This window comes from Bos grunniens, chromosome 7 (assembly GCF_055505025.1).
Source record: "Bos grunniens cultivar Pamir isolate PY7600 chromosome 7, Bosgru_T2T1.0, whole genome shotgun sequence".
Taxonomy (NCBI): Eukaryota; Metazoa; Chordata; class Mammalia; order Artiodactyla; family Bovidae; genus Bos; species Bos grunniens.
The window spans coordinates 95,589,979-95,606,835 of record NC_141171.1 but is presented as its reverse complement, the minus strand read 5'-3'; the positions used below and the strand labels follow the sequence as shown (position 1 = coordinate 95,606,835).

The 16,857-nt window shown below is 39.4% G+C and overlaps 1 protein-coding gene across 1 annotated transcript in view; it reads right to left on the bottom strand.

The window, feature by feature from the left end:
* Nucleotides 1-16,857, bottom strand: part of CAST (calpastatin) — a 770,242-nt gene that overhangs the window by 564,702 nt on the left and 188,683 nt on the right. Inside the window, exon 4 of the mRNA XM_086413227.1 lies at nucleotides 933-1,007. The gene's annotated coding sequence lies outside the window, so the exon portion shown is untranslated. The remainder of the gene's footprint in view (nucleotides 1-932; nucleotides 1,008-16,857) is intronic.

Sequence of the window (16,857 nt, the reverse complement as noted above, 5' to 3'; positions counted from 1 at the left end):
TCTATAAATCTATGAGTTCCTAATACCTAATCATCAATTCTCTCTACTATAACAAATATTTTCTGAATGCCTGTGAAGTGGATTTTATTGCTTTCCTCTGTTTATTGTGTTTAATTCACCTAACTTATGCCATCTGTAGGCCTCTTTCAAGGACAACTGCCTTTTCACTTAATCTTAGAAGTGTCTTTAGCTTGTCAGAATTTGAAAAGAAATTCATTTGCAGCTAGAACAGACTAAGCAGAAGTTACAGACATTCGCTGCATCTAATTGCATGCCAAGCACTGAGCCATGTGCTCTAAATTCATGATCTATAATTTCACAACAATCCTATGAGGAAAACAGTTTCATTGCTTCCATTTTTAAAGGAGTAAAATAAGGCCCAGGGAGCTTAAATAATTTTTCAAGATCACATAACTAAGGGTGATGCCAGAATGGAACTTGTCAATCAGACTCTAGGATCCCATACTCCTGACACCTATTCTATGTCTGGCTTCAAAAAGACATATACATCCAAGGATCATAGTAAAACCAAGAGTGAATTACAGGGACCATAAAATCAAAGGATGAAGTCAAATACCCTGTGGTTTCTGAATATGTCTCTTGGTAAATTTATTTATTTTAATTGAAGGGTGATTGCTTTACACTACTGTGTTACTTTCTGCCAAACTTCGGCAGGAATCAGCCACAGGTTTATCCTCGTCCCCTTCCACTTGAACACACCTCCTTGAATATTTCTTTACCAATACTTTCTTCTTTTACATTCAATGTCACTTTATCCTTGTCTCTAAGTATCACCTGGTAAAAAACAAATATGAAATAATGCACATTAAAAAGGTATATGGCAGCTATACGACAAAGGACGGTACTTAGTCTCTGGATAAATTGGTGAGGGGTTAGAAGGTCAGCCTTTCTCCACAAACAGCTACAATTACCTTTGTAAGCCAGAGCAGCTCCAACCGAAATCTTCTCCCATCGATGACTGAGTGGAGGCCCACAGATTAAAAAACCTTGAAAGTATAAAAACACAGTAATTTTTCACAACAAATCTGACAACAAAATTTAAAAGTCAATATTTGAAATTAGCTTAATATTTGAAAAACAAGATACTTATTGCAAAGGTCCTAAACTTTTCTCTTACAGCATCGTTAACACAAGAATATGATCTGGCACAGTGTTTCATCATAAATCCTTGTCAGGACTTAAAAATCTGTCCCTTAAAAGCTGAAATAACTGCTTAATTGTTTTTTAAAAAAATAGCCACTGACATTACAGCTGAACAAATAAAATATTAATTTATTAACTTTATTCTAACCTCTTTTTTTCTGGTTTCATTTTTAAGTCATTTTGAAGCTCTATCGCATTTTGCCACTTGTTCTGATACACTCTGATTCTGCCTTGCATGCTGATCAGTCAAGATAAACTCAGGATCAGAACTCTGAAACCGCAGACTTCAAGTACGCCCAGACATATGCCATGCGTTTCATCTCACAAAAGCCTGGCACATTGTGACCCCCTCACCATGGAGACCATCCTATTTAGTGCACCCTGTATCATCCTGACTACAGGCACGGAGACCCCGATAGTCATGAATACGATTTTCCCTCTCTTCACACCCAGTCAATGTGCATCAAGTAGTTCAATAAAATATACTTTGGAACTAGGTCCAAAAGGAATGAGGAGCAAAGAAGAGAGAGGCAGGAAGAAAGAGAGAGAAAGAGAGGAAGTAAGCTTTGTAGAGATAAATAAATAAAGGTGAAGCCAAGAAAGCTTGGTGATGGCTCTCATTTTTTGGCAGGTGGATTTATGGTGTTAATGGCAAAGAGCAGAAAGCCAGGAGGAGGTCCTTCTCACTGACCTCAAAAATACATGCATCAATTATGGGCTTTGGTAAATATGTCTCCTATAAGCAGTGGCCCTACCTGTCACCACCAAGGGGTCTACTATGACTGAGCCTGTAAGTTAGGAACGTCCTTCCTCCTGTCCCCCAGCCGTGTGTCTCACATGGCCGCTCTGGGGCACCAATCGCCTTGCTCAGAACAGCCAGGGCAGTGGCAGTTTTTCTCTGCACATTGCGCCTCGGCCCTTTGCTCCCATAAGGTAACCCTGCAGGTGCTTTTCTTTGCTTAGACTATCAGCATATTTAAAGGAGCTGCATTTTCCTAAACTACCAAGCATGCAAGGGGCTGTGAAGTTATGACAGTTGCCAAGCAGTTTTTCTGGGGGCAAAATAACAGGAAAGAGAGAAGTTGGGTCTCCTTCCTGCTGCAGCCCAGGACCAAGCATGGCCGCCATCCCAAGAGGGAAAGAAAAATCACTGATCGGACTGTGTCTGCTCCGCATTCCAGCTGGACATTGCATCCTTTCCCTCCATCCTGAGTGTGCGAGACAGGAGCATGCTGACACATGTGGACACATGCTTGTTCCAAGTTTTACATTCTAAACAATAACTCCTCAGCAATTCAGAACTAACCACTGCAACAACACAGGGTCCTCTGAGACACAACCATGCAATCAAAGCCAACAAGTAAACAAAACCTTCTGGGCAGCCAGAATACAAGTCACAGTATTCCTCTCCCAGAGCTGGACAGTGACTCTCAGGAAAGATTGCCAGAGCTTTGCCCAAAATCCAGCTCATTCTAAATAAGACCTAGTTCTCAGCAGTTTGGCTATGTGGGAGTACAGCCCACAGAGATCAGAAACAGAAATGAAAGCATGTGTACGTACTGACAGCGGTACAGAAACAGCTGGCTTTCAAGGAAAAGGCAGAGCTAACAGCAGCACACAAGCAAACCAAAACCCGTAACAACATAGGATTAAAATGCAGGAGAAAATTATCTGCTTCAATGACTTCCATAATATACTGCATAGCTCAGTAAAATAAGTCATATTTTAATGACAATTCTGAATCATCAGGAAACATACAAAGCTTCAATGCCTGGTGAAAGCTGAGGAGTTTTAACTTTTTTTTTAAAAAAGTCATGGCACTTCAATAGGTAAAGTTCCATTTTCTGCAATTCCCAAGTAATTTTACTGAAATGATTATACACCAATATGTATCTTTAAGGTACATGGTTATTAGCCACCTAATAAGAGTCAGACGTGACTGAGTGACTTCACTTTCACTTTTCACTTTCATGCATTGGAGAAGGAAATGGCAACCCACCCCAGTGTTCTTGCCTGGAGAATCCCAGGGACTGGGGAGCCTGGTGGGCTGCCGTCTATGAGGTTCACAGAGTCGGACATGACTGAAGCGACTTAGCAGCAGCAGCAGCAGCAGCAATAACCGGTCAGGGCAAAGCCAAGCCGCAAAATGGGGAAACTGGATGAAACTGTCAAATTCAGATTACCACGCAGCAAAGCTGTCGACTTGAGAGAGGTGGATGGAGGCTTAAGAGGAGGATGTACTGAGAAGCTTGCCCCGAAGACAAGTCTTACTTTTCCAGAACATGGTGGTGGTTATTCATGGGCCCTACGTGGCTGCAACCACACCGGTGGAGCAAAGAGGTGGGGGGTCACTCCTTCTACACAAAGAACTTAGAATAGAAGCGTGGAATTCTAGCTGATCTCCAGGTTAAGAAGGCAGCTTTCCAGGATCCACTCTTGGATATGCTAGCTTGGAATGTCTGTCTGGATCCCTGGAGCCTGCATCTTTTAAACCTTGGCCAAGCTTGGTACCACTGACCAGGGATGCTGCTCTGGGGAGGAGCTCTGTGTGCCTGGACTTCTCAGTTCTGCACCTCCCACCTGAGGGGCCGCTGATCCAAAAGGCACGTGGTGCTGCCTCTGGGACCACTCTGTTCAGCCTGCCTCCCACGTGAACACACAGAGCCCACCCTCTCCCAGGGGAGCCCGGTGAGATTCCGAGCCAGCACCCTCGAGCTAGATGCAACTAGCACCGAGCTAGCTGCAAGAGATTAAGGCAGAATAAGAAACATAAAACTAGCCACAACTTGGTTTTCTTATATTATTATAAGTAATTGATCCCCACCCTCCACCACCAATGAAAAATACTTGAAAAAAATTAAAAGGAGATTGAATATTTTACTGCATCAAAATCAGTTATAAGAAAAATACAGTTTTGGGGTTTTTTTAAAGTTTCTTCAGGAAACTGACCACGGTGATCAGAATGTTCCAATTCTAACCACTTTCTAGCCTTCTGGCAGTCTATTTAATAAAAATAAAAGCTCACACTTAGGTACTGCTTAGCCTGTTTATCCCTCGATCATTTATTCAGGTATTTGTACTCTCTATTTGGCTTCATTCTTTAATGAATCTCTTTTATTTTCTTTTATCAATTTGATTTCTCCACAGAAATATTACAGTCTCCCCAACTGCACAGATTTTTCAAATACAATCACACATAGACCAAGTCTTTAAAATAAAATGAATCACTAGTAATGAATTTGAATATACATACAAAACCTTCCAGAATGGGTAGAACCAAAGCCTGGCTATGCTTCTTTGGCATTTCAGCCATACTCATTACCATTATGGTCTTTTTCCATTACATAGAAAGCAAACATTGATATCTGTGAGCACACAGAAAATTTCTTCTGCTTAAACTAGGTGAACTCTACTGTCAATGAGGGCAGCTTGTTTAACCTCTTTCCTTCTATTGCTAAACAGGTATACCACATAGTGTGAGACTGAAGGGAAGGAACAGATTAAAGTTTACAGTATTCTGTCCCTTTCTGAAAGATCCCCATTATAAGTGCTAGCAAAGGCAAGAATAAAGTACTTGCCTGATTTGTCCAGAGATGCTATGAAAGTTTCCACACAATCATTAGATTCTAGCTCTTTGGAGGGTGGGATGGTGGCTTTTCATCTCCGATGTGTTTAAAATTGTAACAGCAGGATTGGTAAACTTGGGACTCTATCCAGTTTCTAGAAGTTTCCAGCTGTCTTCATCAAATAACACCCTTTACATTATTCCTGCATAGAAATACCCTGAAATTAAGTGAACTAAAATTCTCTAGAACATGGTATGGCTCCTAAACACACTACTATATGTACGCATGTTCGATGAGTAGGATAGATTGGGCTCAGGGGAACAATGAAAAATATTTCTCTGGAGTCAACTGAAACAAATTTTGAGTGGATTATCTGAACAAAAATGAAAATCAGCTATTATTCTTTCCTTGATTAGTAGATATATTTTACATTTATTCTAAATAACCTACAAAGTTCCTTCTTCTACATATTGCCATCCCCGCTTCCTAAAACATATTCTCTGAGGCTATATTTACTACATTCATAGAGGCCTTACCCACACAGTCACTCAGTACGTATTTAATCAAGGAATGAATACACACCATTTAAAAAACTCAACCAAATATCTCAAGTATCGAAACAGAAAGATGTTCACAATTTAAGAATGCTATCTTGAGTCATTGTAGGAGAGAGTACAGGTTTTGCAGCGATTAGAACTGGGTTACAAGTCTCGTTAGAGGCTAACTAATGTACAAGCCTCAAACATTCAGCTTTCCCATCCATCAAATGAGGTTAATCATTTGCAGAGTTTCTAGAAAGATTAGAAATAATATCTGGAAATCTCTAAGCACAGTGTCTGCATATATCATTTTAATGATGATGATTAGTTTTCTTTAAAAAATAATACTAAGAGCACGTTATTTCCATCATTTTGAATGTCCCAACTTTTTCTATGCCAGGTAATCCTACTAATATTTTATTTTGCTTGACATAACTTCCCAGAACAGTAGAGCAGCATATTCAGAAGATATAAGAAAACACACTCCAAAGTAAATATAAATAATTTTTAAATCTTAGAATATTACTGAATTCCAATGTTTGGAACTGTACTGAGAGTTTTTCTTTATCCATGAGGATTCTTGGATTGCAAGAAGAGAAAGTTGAGTCAAAATGAATTTATCAGAAGGATACAGGGTAGTTCACAGAATTGGAGGAAATGCTTTATAATCTTGCCTTGGAGGAACTGACAGAACTAGGTCACTCTGGAGACCAGGGTAGAGAAACTAGGAGTGAGCTTTAGGGCAGCCAGGTGGAATGTTCCAAGTCTAACCACTCTCTAATGTTCTGTCACTCTGCTTAATAAGAAAGTTCACACTTGTATACTGCTTACCCTGTGCCAATACTGCTTCTAAGTACTATGCATGCATTAAGTCAATCCTAACTTAATGAGGATTTATGAGACAGGGTAATTCTCAGGAAAAAAGTAAAGTCTCATCAGTATACCTTGAGTCATGTTCCTATGCATTGGGTAAGGATGTATCTCATCTGATAGTCCCACCAAGGTGAGATGGAATAGCCAACGCCATGGTAATTTTAGCAAAAGAAGGGTTAAGCGTGGCTGGGTAGGTAAAATCCACAAATATCTACTACATTTGATAGAACCCATATGTCTGGCTTTGAAAGATTCTATGTCTCTATTTCTAGTTGGCAAAATATTTTCTATTAGTGATATGCACTGATGAGCATTTCAGCTCAGTTCAGTCACTCAGTCGTGTCTGACTCTTTGCGACCCCATGAATCGCAGCACTCCAGACCTCCCTGTCCATCACCAACTCCCGGAGTTCACTCAGACTCACGTTCATCAAGTCAGTGATGCCATCCAGCCATCTCATCCTCTGTCGTCCCCTTCTCCTCCTGCCCACAATCCCTCCCAACATCAGAGTCTTTTCCAATGAGTCAACTCTTCGCATGAGGTGGCCAAAGTACTGGAGTTTCAGCTTTAGCATCATTCCTTCCAAAGAAATCCCAGGGCTGATCTCCTTCAGAATGGACTGTTTGGATCTCCTTGCAGTCCAAGGGACTCTCAAGAGTCTTCTCCAACACCACAGTTCAAAAGCGTCAATTCTTCGGCGCTCAGCCTTCTTCACAGTCCAACTCTCACATCCATACATGACCACAGGAAAAACCATAGCCTTGACTAGACGGACCTTTGTTGGCAAAGTAATGTCTCTGCTTTTCAATATGCTATCTAGGTTGGTCAAAGCTTTCCTTCTAAGGAGTAAGCGTCTTTTAATATCATGGCTGCAGTCACCATCTGTAGTGATTTTGGAGCCCAGAAAAATAAAGTCTGACACTGTTTCCACTGTTTCCCCATCTATTTCCCATGAAGTGATGGGACCGGATGCCATGGTCTTCGTTTCCTGAATGTTGAGCTTTAAGCCAACTTTTTCACTCTCCTCTTTCACTTTCATCAAGAGGCTTTTGAGTTCCTCTTCACTTTCTGCCATAAGGGTGGTGTCATCTGCATATCTGAGGTTATTGATCTTTCTCCCAGCAATCTTGATTCCTGCTGTGCTTCCTCCAGCCCAGAGTTTCGCATGACATACTCTGCATATAAGTTAAATAAGCAGGGTGACAATATACAGCCTTGACGTACTCCTTTTCCTATTTAGAACCAGTCTGTTGTTCCAGGTCCAGTTCTAACTATTGCTTCCTGACCTGCATATAGGTTTCTCAAGAGGCAGGTCATTAGAAAGTTCAAAAATAAAATGCCTATCTTCCAGAAGTGGAAGTTATACTTTGTCTTCTATTATATATGTGGATAGAAATACAGAAATACTCAAAATGAATATATGATTGCACACTGATTCCAGTGATTAATAAAATTAAAAAATAGGTATTGAACAACAACAAAAAGAAACTGTAAATTCAGTCAAGTTTAGCACTCCTGACTTCACTGGGTCTAGGAACCATAGAAGAGAGAAGGAAATTCTCCCTCCATTACCCCAGGATTAGTGAGATAAACATTCTCCCAATCTCTTGTAAGCCCCTGGTAAAACAATCCCTTCACTGAGTTACTCAAATAAACGAGACTCCCACTGCCAGAGAAAAAAAGACATTCTATTATCCCGCAAACTTTCATTTTCAAAAATCAGTTCTGATGTTTGACCTGAAAAAGGGGGGAAAAAAGCAGTTGCTGCCAATAAACTATATGTGAGGTTCCTGCAGGATAGTAGGAACAAGTCAAAAGTTATAAGTGAAAAGAACAAACAATCGAAGCTATTTCAAGAGTAGTCCCCATTTTTTTTCTAATCAAAACCTGATTGCCATTACTACCATTTGAAGTATCTTAGAAACATGAAGAAACCTTAAAGTTTTCAACACATGAAGAATAATACAAAAGTTATACAATGATAATTCGTATCCTTTAAGTTCAAGGTGATATTCATCCTTTGTTTCGTCATTACATGTTCTTTAAAAGCTTGTGACGTTCAAGTCAATAGGATAATGCTAAAAGAACTCGATATGTGAATCAAAGTGTAAGTGCCTCACACCCCCTATTCTTAGATTTCCACTGATGTTCAAAGGGTTATCAAAGATGAGAAAGTCACTTTCAAATTAGAAGCCATGGTAATAATCTTCCACAAAGCAAACACTTAGAGGAGTTTCAGCTATATAAAGTAGATAAGATATAAAGCATACAAGAACAGTCAAGGAATAACTCTCAAATTCTCCAGCACCTAGTCACTTATTTGTAAGGACAAGATCTAATAGCTGGGTGTTCTAAGACAGCAGAGAGTAAAAACACATCCCTTCAATTGGTATCTCAAAGATTTGAATAAGCACCATTTGAAGCCCTCAAATTATTACAGAGGCCGTATCAAGTTGTAAGATTGCAGTTGGGCATAGATGCAGCTTACATATAGCATGAGGCAAGCTGGCTAACAAACAGGCAGTCAAGAAGCCTGCATAGCACCTTCACCAAATATGGAGAGAAAACACGGCCCAATCAACCTTCCTCTATTGGACTACACAGGTGTCCCTCTCCCTTCCTTCTCTCTACAGTCTTCAGGAGAGGAATCTGCTAATCAACAAAATAACTAATACCAAGCTTAAGAAAGCTGGAATCTAACCTACCAGCATGTGGGGAGACAACAAACATGAATAGCCCACTGCTCACAGAAAAATGAGAAACAGGGAGAAAAAAATACTACGTAGGATTGGTTTATAAAGACATTCTATGGCATAACAAATTGAAGACAGCATTCAAGATTTTTTAAAAATCAAACTTACATACCTACTACACAGGGAAATACAAGTAAATGTTAGAAAACATGACCTTCATGTCCCCAAGAAGATTAAGAATACATGAAATGGGATTAGATTATAAATTCGATGGAAGTTTACTTGGTTAAAAGGGGGAGGTAATATCATACAGAGACCAAAAGATGTAGTATCATAACTTTAACCTATGTGAACACTGCAGAAAATAAAATTAGAAATACCAAGGTAGCTGCACAAAGAGGTATGTAGCATCATTTTTAAGGCAGTATTTTTATTGGCTCCTGCCTTATTACTTTCCTAGCCCTTATTAAATAGTGAACCTATTAACATAGGAAACAGGAAGCATATTTAATATTCATTAGTATTTATATTCATGAATATTCATCAGTGTGAATATTCATCAGTGGTGGATAGTTTAAATAAATTATACTGTATCCAAACTGTGGAAAACTATGCAACTATCAAAAATGATGAGTAGGTTTTAATTTTATGACATTAAAATTTATCTAAAAATTGAAGAAATGCAAAATTGTATATAATAAGATGTCATTGAAAAATACGTACAGAGGGAAAACGAAAGCAGAGGAAAGAGAACAATCCAAAACAATATGCCCCCAAAAGCCTAACATTTGTTAAACCAGGTTATACAGATTACACTTTTGTCTTGTTTTCACTTTTCTCGAAATGATTTGAAAAAAGTAGCACTGTGTTTAATTCTTTCTTAGTTGAGGGAGATGGTTTAAACTTTGGGGTTATACTCACATGATCTTCCGTTATTAAACCAAGAAACCATGAAAATGAAAGAATTAAGTACACAATTTCAATAAATTAGAAGGTAAAGCAAACCTAAAGAACAAAAAGAGGGGCTTCCCTGGTGGTCCAGTGGGTAAGACTCCACACTCCTAAGGCAGGCGGCACCGTTCTGTCCCCGGTGGGGAAACGAGATCCCTTCTGCATGCATGCTGCAGCCAGGAGGCCACATGCTGCGACTAAGCCTGAATGCTGCAGCCAACCATCCTGCAGCCTGCAGCCAAAATACATAGAATGTTTTTTGAAAAGAACAAAAAAGAAGTATAAAGGTAAAAATATATCTTAATAAATTCAAAAATAGAAAAATAAAATTAAAAATAAATCCATGACAAATCCTTTGGATAAAAATAAGCTTTATGAAAAGTTAAGAATGAGTAAGGAGACAAATCAACAGATACAGAGAGGTTTTTTTTCCCCATTGCTAAAATACATACATTCAGTTTTATGAAAAATAAACTTGAAGTGTGAATAAAAATGATACGCTTAAAGAAAAACATACCAATTTCCAAAATTCAATCAAGAAGATAGAGGCAACCTCAACAGATCAATGATTATGAAAAGAATTTAAGACTTTGTCAAAGATCATTTCCAGAATATGGTTCCAGGTCCGTTTTATTTTTATGTACAAATGATAGAAAATGTCCAAGGAATTGATGATTTTTCAAACTGCCAGTGATTGCTTCCACAAACTTCTGGACAGCATTTTAAGAAACCAATTTACCCCTAACTCCCACATTAGGCAAAATTAGAAAACAGATATACCTAAAAAAAATTTAAACACATATTTGAAAAAGATTCATATACGTAAAATTCCAGCAGAGACAAGCCAAGGGTACTCACCCCTGTAGGAAGGTTCTGAGGTGGCTCATTATGCCAGCCCTCTTCTCAGGGTTGTTTTTTTCCTCTCCCTACAGAACAAGACTCTTGAGAGTCACCACAGCCCCTGGTGCAGATTCAGTGTGGACAGAACTCACACAGTTTTAGTTCCTGTTGAACATCAATGGATTTGAATTGCTAGAAGGCCAGAGGGCTGAACTCAATGACCAGAAGCACCTGGGTCTCAGCTTCTCTCTGAGAAATGCTTCCATCACTCTATGTTAAACACACAAAGAAAACTAGAGGTGGGCTAAAGGATTCAGTGGAAGAAGATTTACTTCTGATTGGAAGGATGAGGAATCAGGAAAGAGATGGTGGCATCTGAGTTGGTATTTCAAAGATTCACAAGATATTGTCCAACATAGGACCACCAGATGAGATACATGCCACTCAGTTAACTTTGAATTTTAGATAAGCAAATAATTTTTAGTATGTGCGTGGTAAGTCATTTCAGTTGTGTCCGACTCTTTGAGACCCTATGGACTGTAGTCTGCCAGGCTCTTCTGTCCATGGTATTCTCTAGGCAAGAATACTGGAGTGGAATACCATGCCCTCCTCCAGGGGGTCTTCCCCACCCAGGAATGGAACCCATGTCTCTTGCTGCTCTGGCATTACAGGCAGCTTCCTTACTGCTGAGCCCCTGGGGAAGCCTAGTTTTTAGTGTAAGTATGCCCAAAACATGCAACCTTGGGTAGAAACCACCACAGAGCTAGGAATGGAATACCAGAAAGTTCAGCAGGAATGCCTTTGACTTGCTCTTTGGACATTCAGAGCATGATTTTGTTTTGCCTTTCCTCCATTCCTTAGCCCTCAACTCACAACAATTCAGAGAGGTACACTGGAAGTGCCATCCAAGCACATAACTTTGGGCTAAGGAAAGGGAAGGCCTCCAGAGTACCTTCAGAAGGCAGTCCTAGAGAAGCACGTGTGTAGTGAGTCCAGCTCTGGTCACCACCAGGACACAGAGTGCACCAAGCTCTCAGAACTGGTGACTGCCCACTGGGCCAGGCAAGCGAGCAGAGAGCCAGGCTGAAGGCAGAAAACCCAGGAGCTTGGCAACGACAGTTGCTTTTCCTGGACATATCACTGAATTGTGAGTTTAAAAGGGAAAGAGAGCTAACCATTATGGTATTTGGGATTTCCACAAAACTGTGTCCAAAGACGGCTGTGATAAATATTTCACAAGAATAGGTAATTCCAAAAACAACCAGTCGAGCATAGTGGTTTGAAAAATGGAGTCTGAAGTCAGAGTTGGGTGTTAGTCCCGACCCCACCCACTGTGAGTCAAATGACCTTGGACAGAGTGTAAGTCATCTCTGCAGACTCAGTTTCCTTTCTGTAAAATGGGGGAAAATCGCAAGGTTATTAAATGAGATAATATTTTAAAAAAAATACCTAGCTCATGGGCTTCCCAGGTGGCTCAGTGGGTAAAGAATCCACCTGCGACACAGAAGTTTGTGGGTTCCCTGGGCCAGGAAGATCCCTTGGAGAAGGGACTGGCTACCCACTCCAGCACTCTTGCCTGGAGAATCCCATGGACAGAGGAGCCTGGTGGGCTACAGTCCATGGGGTTGCAAAGAGTCACACAACTGAAGTGACTGAGCACACACACACGCACACCTAGCTCATAGAAGTTACTTAGTAAGAGGTAATCTCTATAATATTCCAGGATGTTCTAAGTAACCAAAGGCAAAAGAAATGACAAAAAAAAGTTAGAACTGTTGCTCTTCTCAGTATTTCCTTAGACCCCTGAGAGAGCTCAGGAATCATGTGGGCCAGAATCAAAGGGCCATCATCTAGGACCCATTCCAGCATCCCTAGGCATCCAATGTCTCTAGAGTGCTCAGAGTGTTCTCAGGTTCTTGCTGTTAGGAGAGGAAACCAGAGTTACCCAGAGAGCAGGGAGGGGTGGGGAAATACACTCCAGTCCCTGAGCGACTTCAAAATAGAAGAATTTTCAGAAGCAGGGAATTTCTGAGATTCCAAGAAGATATTTGAGAACGTTCTTCCCCCAGAGGGAAGAAACTAGGTCGTGTGCTCTTAACCCAGTGAGGTTTAGGGTCACAGTGGAGAGGGAGAGAGAAGATAGTTGGCCTTAATTAGCTCCCAAAAAAGCCCAGGACTCCTGGGATTAATCCAAAAGCAAGCAGAACTTCTGGTGGAGAGATCCAAGCTCCCAAATTGTAAGTACTAGTTTCGGTAGGATGAAACCAAATCTAGGACAGCTTCTGAACAATTACCATTTTAACTACATTTCCATGCTATAAGGACTAAATTTACCCTGACCACAACTCCTGTTTATAGAAAAGGCTCAGTCGCCACCAGAAAGTATGCTCTGTGAAGGGACGGACTGTGTCTCCCCTTTTCACTGCATATGCTTAAGGAACGGCAGCGTGCCTGGCACATAGTTGGTACTTAATAAATATTCACTGAGCTGAATCATCAAAGCCACACAGCGAGTTAGTGGAAGGAGCTGGGATTTGAACCCTAGTCTGACGCTCAGAACCACACTTGCCCCTGTGTCATACTGCCAGGCAAAACACACAGGCCAGAAGCTACTGCAATGCAAGTTTTTGCCCTGGCTGTCTCCCTCCAGCCTGTCCTGGGGTCCACCAAGTTTTTCTACCAACTGGGAAAACCACTTGGAAGGACACCCTGTGGAGAATCTACGAAGCAAAACGCTGTGGCAGACACTGCTCGTGACCTCTCAAGCATCTTATCTTCCCCTTGCTAAAAGAACTTTGATCTATGCATTCACCTATGAGAAATGTTTGGTAGCTTAACTGTCGTGAAGATTTCATAAGTGTACATAAGTCTACTAGATAGGGTTTCCATTAAAGCTATTGTGATACTGTTCAATTTGAATATTAATAACACGAAATTCCACTCAATCATTTTAATAGCAGGGCCTTCCTCAGCTCTACAGGGAGGTCCTCAGTGTGGATTAGAAAATGTGTCTGTAAAACTACACGGAATCATGAATTGACCACAGTCCCTGACAATAGCAGAGGTTTTGCTGTCTACATATTGCTTCCCTGATGGCTCAGATGGATGAACTCTTGCCTTTGAGTTTCCCTTTTCTTTCTGTCTAGAGGTGGAACAGCTGTCCTGAGAGAATAAGGACAGAAGCCTCAAGCTAAGGCCAGTGAAACAGCAAGCTACAAGGAACCTGATCACTAGTCCCTGGTAACTATCTGGAGAGGCTACACCTGCCTTGGCTGGCCCACCTCCTGATTTCTTGCTTTGTGAGACTACAGGGAACCTGATCACTAGTCCCTGGTAACTATCTGGAGAGGCTGCACCTGCCTTGGCTGGCCCACCTCCTGATTTCTTGCTTTGTGAGAAAAATAAATCTCTATTTGGTTGACCTGACACTGCATGGTTTCTTCAGATGCTGCTTGCAATTGCTGAGTGACAGTATTCCCAAGCAAAGCATAAAGAAGAGAACCCTGCACCATTCCTCAAAAAATCTTCAGTTGTAAGACCCAAGCCTCCCTAGTCTTATCTCCTACTATGGCCTTTCATAAACACGTCCTTCCAACCCTAGCAGGCTCTTTCCCTTATTCCAAATAAGCAATGTATTTTAAGATTAATGCTGTTTTCCTAACCTGATATGTCTTCCTTCCATAATCTTTTACAGGCCTTGGAAGATTCAAAGAATTTATGTCGATCACAGTGGCCAGTGGAAGACTTGAGAAGAAATTTTGTCTTCTAAATATAAGCCAGATGCTTTTGCCTTAAATATCCATTTCTGGAGTAGGAAAATCAAATGCTCTGGTAAGAGACCTGATATACTCTTGGCTTTTTTTTTTAATATGAAAGACTATCACCTTTAAAAAAATGATTAATAAGTTATGTATTTGGAATGTTAGAATGGAAAAGCTCATTTACAACAGTGGTTATGAGAAAAATCAAACTTTTAAGAATAGTTTTCCTATTCTACCATATCTGATTATACATGAAGATATAAAGTTTTATATATGTAACAGAATATATAAGTAAATATGTTATGATAAAGACTTATCACTGTGATCTAACATTCTGTGTGTTGGCCAAACCCACAAATTATTGACCAAAATATTTCGTTTCCAGAGCTACTTGTTATGTAACTAGGAGAAACTAATTAAACCTCCCAGTTCACCCATCTGTCAAAGAGAAATAATATTATATTTGCCATCTGTGCAGCCTTCAGGTATGGCAAATACTGATGAGAGGATTTTAACTAAGTATAGGGCTTTGTGTCAGCTCATTTCAAAACTTTATCAGTACTGTAAACTCCAGAAATCAATTTTTGTATATTGATGTTATTTATTTACTCTTTAAAGTATTCTAGACACAGCTAAAGTGCTAATCCCACCCCAGGCTTTCTCTCTCTTCTTTCTCCAGAGGTATCCTAAATTTGGGGGGGAGCAATTCCATGCAAGACTGTATAATTTTACCACATGCATATGCAGGAATTAATATACATTATTATTTTTGTTTTTAAATTTAACTTGCATGTATTTTGTTTTATAAGTCTATTCCTACTGATATAGGAAGATTGACACAAGTACTTTATTTTAACTGTTAGCTAGTAATAATCTACAGTTAACTTATCCATCCCCTGATTAGTGGAGAGTTAGGCTGTTCCTCATTTTTCACTATACCCAGCAATGCTTTAAAAAAGAATATTTGTGTACATATATGCAAGTGTTTCACTAAAATATGTGACTGTATTTTAAAGTAGAATTGCTGTGCACTTCTGTGCATTTTTACCAAAGGCTCTATAGGAATTTTTATTGGAATGGCATTCAATTTTTAGATAAATTTAAGGAGACTTAATATTTTTAGGAATCTAAAACTTACCTGTGAATATGGTATGTCTCTGAAAATTCTAAGATCATCTACTTTATGTCTGTAAATAAAGTTTCATAATTTCATGCATGAAAAAAGGAAAAGTTTCTGTGAGATTTTTTCCCCTAGATATTGTATATTTTCTCTCTCCACACTGTTCCCCATGCTTTTTTAACTTATTGCATTTTTGAGTTACACTTTACCATTTTTCGTATTGCATTCTTACAAGGTTGTGCTGTTATACACATACTCTACTGAGTTGCTTTTTTTTTTTTTTTACATTGAATTTCTGGTCTTAATTTTGTATTCAGCAAACTTGATGAACACTATAAATTCTAAAGGTTCTTTTATTTACCTCAGGATGTTTCTGGATTTTCCAAAAGCTTTTGTCTGCAGATTCCCATGGGTTTTCTTTCAGAAACACATTATTTGTGGATAAGGACATTGTCACTTCTTTTCAGTCATCGCACATTATCTTTCCTATCTTAATTTGTTAGCTAGAACTTATATTATCATATAGAATAAAAGTTTGGGGGAAAAAAAGCATCTTTGTCTTTGTTTTGCCTTTAAAAAAATACAGCTAATGGTTCTAGGTCTAATGATCCTAGTTTGTTATCAATTACTATCATTAATCAGTGGGTCATTTTATAAGTTTCCAAGTTTCATTATCAATGTCCAGAAATAGAGTGTTTAAATAACAGATGACCATAATGAAAATTTTTTTTTAATCTGATTGTTCTAAATAAACATGGGTAATAATTTTTCTATACATCAGGTCATATCTTGAAGCCCCAGTCCAAAATTCCTTCAAAAAGTCTGGGGAACTTTGAGAACTAAATAGTTTAAAAATGAATTTCAAATATTAACAGGAATTTTTAAAGTCATCTCACTTGATGAAACAGCACATAATTAATACGTTCCATCTACTAATACAATTAACTCTTTTGATAGGACATAGGCAAATAATCAAAATTAACTCTAAACACTTAAAGCAACTTTTTAAAAGTCCAGGTTGGTAGGAAGATTAAGTTGGTGAAGGCACTATGGAAAACAGTACGAAGGTTCCTCAGAAAACTAAAATTAGAATTACCATAGGATCCAGCAATCCCACTCCTAGGCATACCAGGACAAAAGGATAATTCAAAAAGATACATGCACCCTTATGTTCATAGCTGCACTGTTCACAATAGCCAAGGCATGGAAACAACTGAAACATCTATTGACAGATGAGTGGATAGTGAAGATGTAGTGCACATGTACAACGGGATACTGCTCAGCCACACAAAAGAATGAAATACTGCCATTTGCAGCAACATGGAGGCCACTGGAGAGTATCCCATTAAA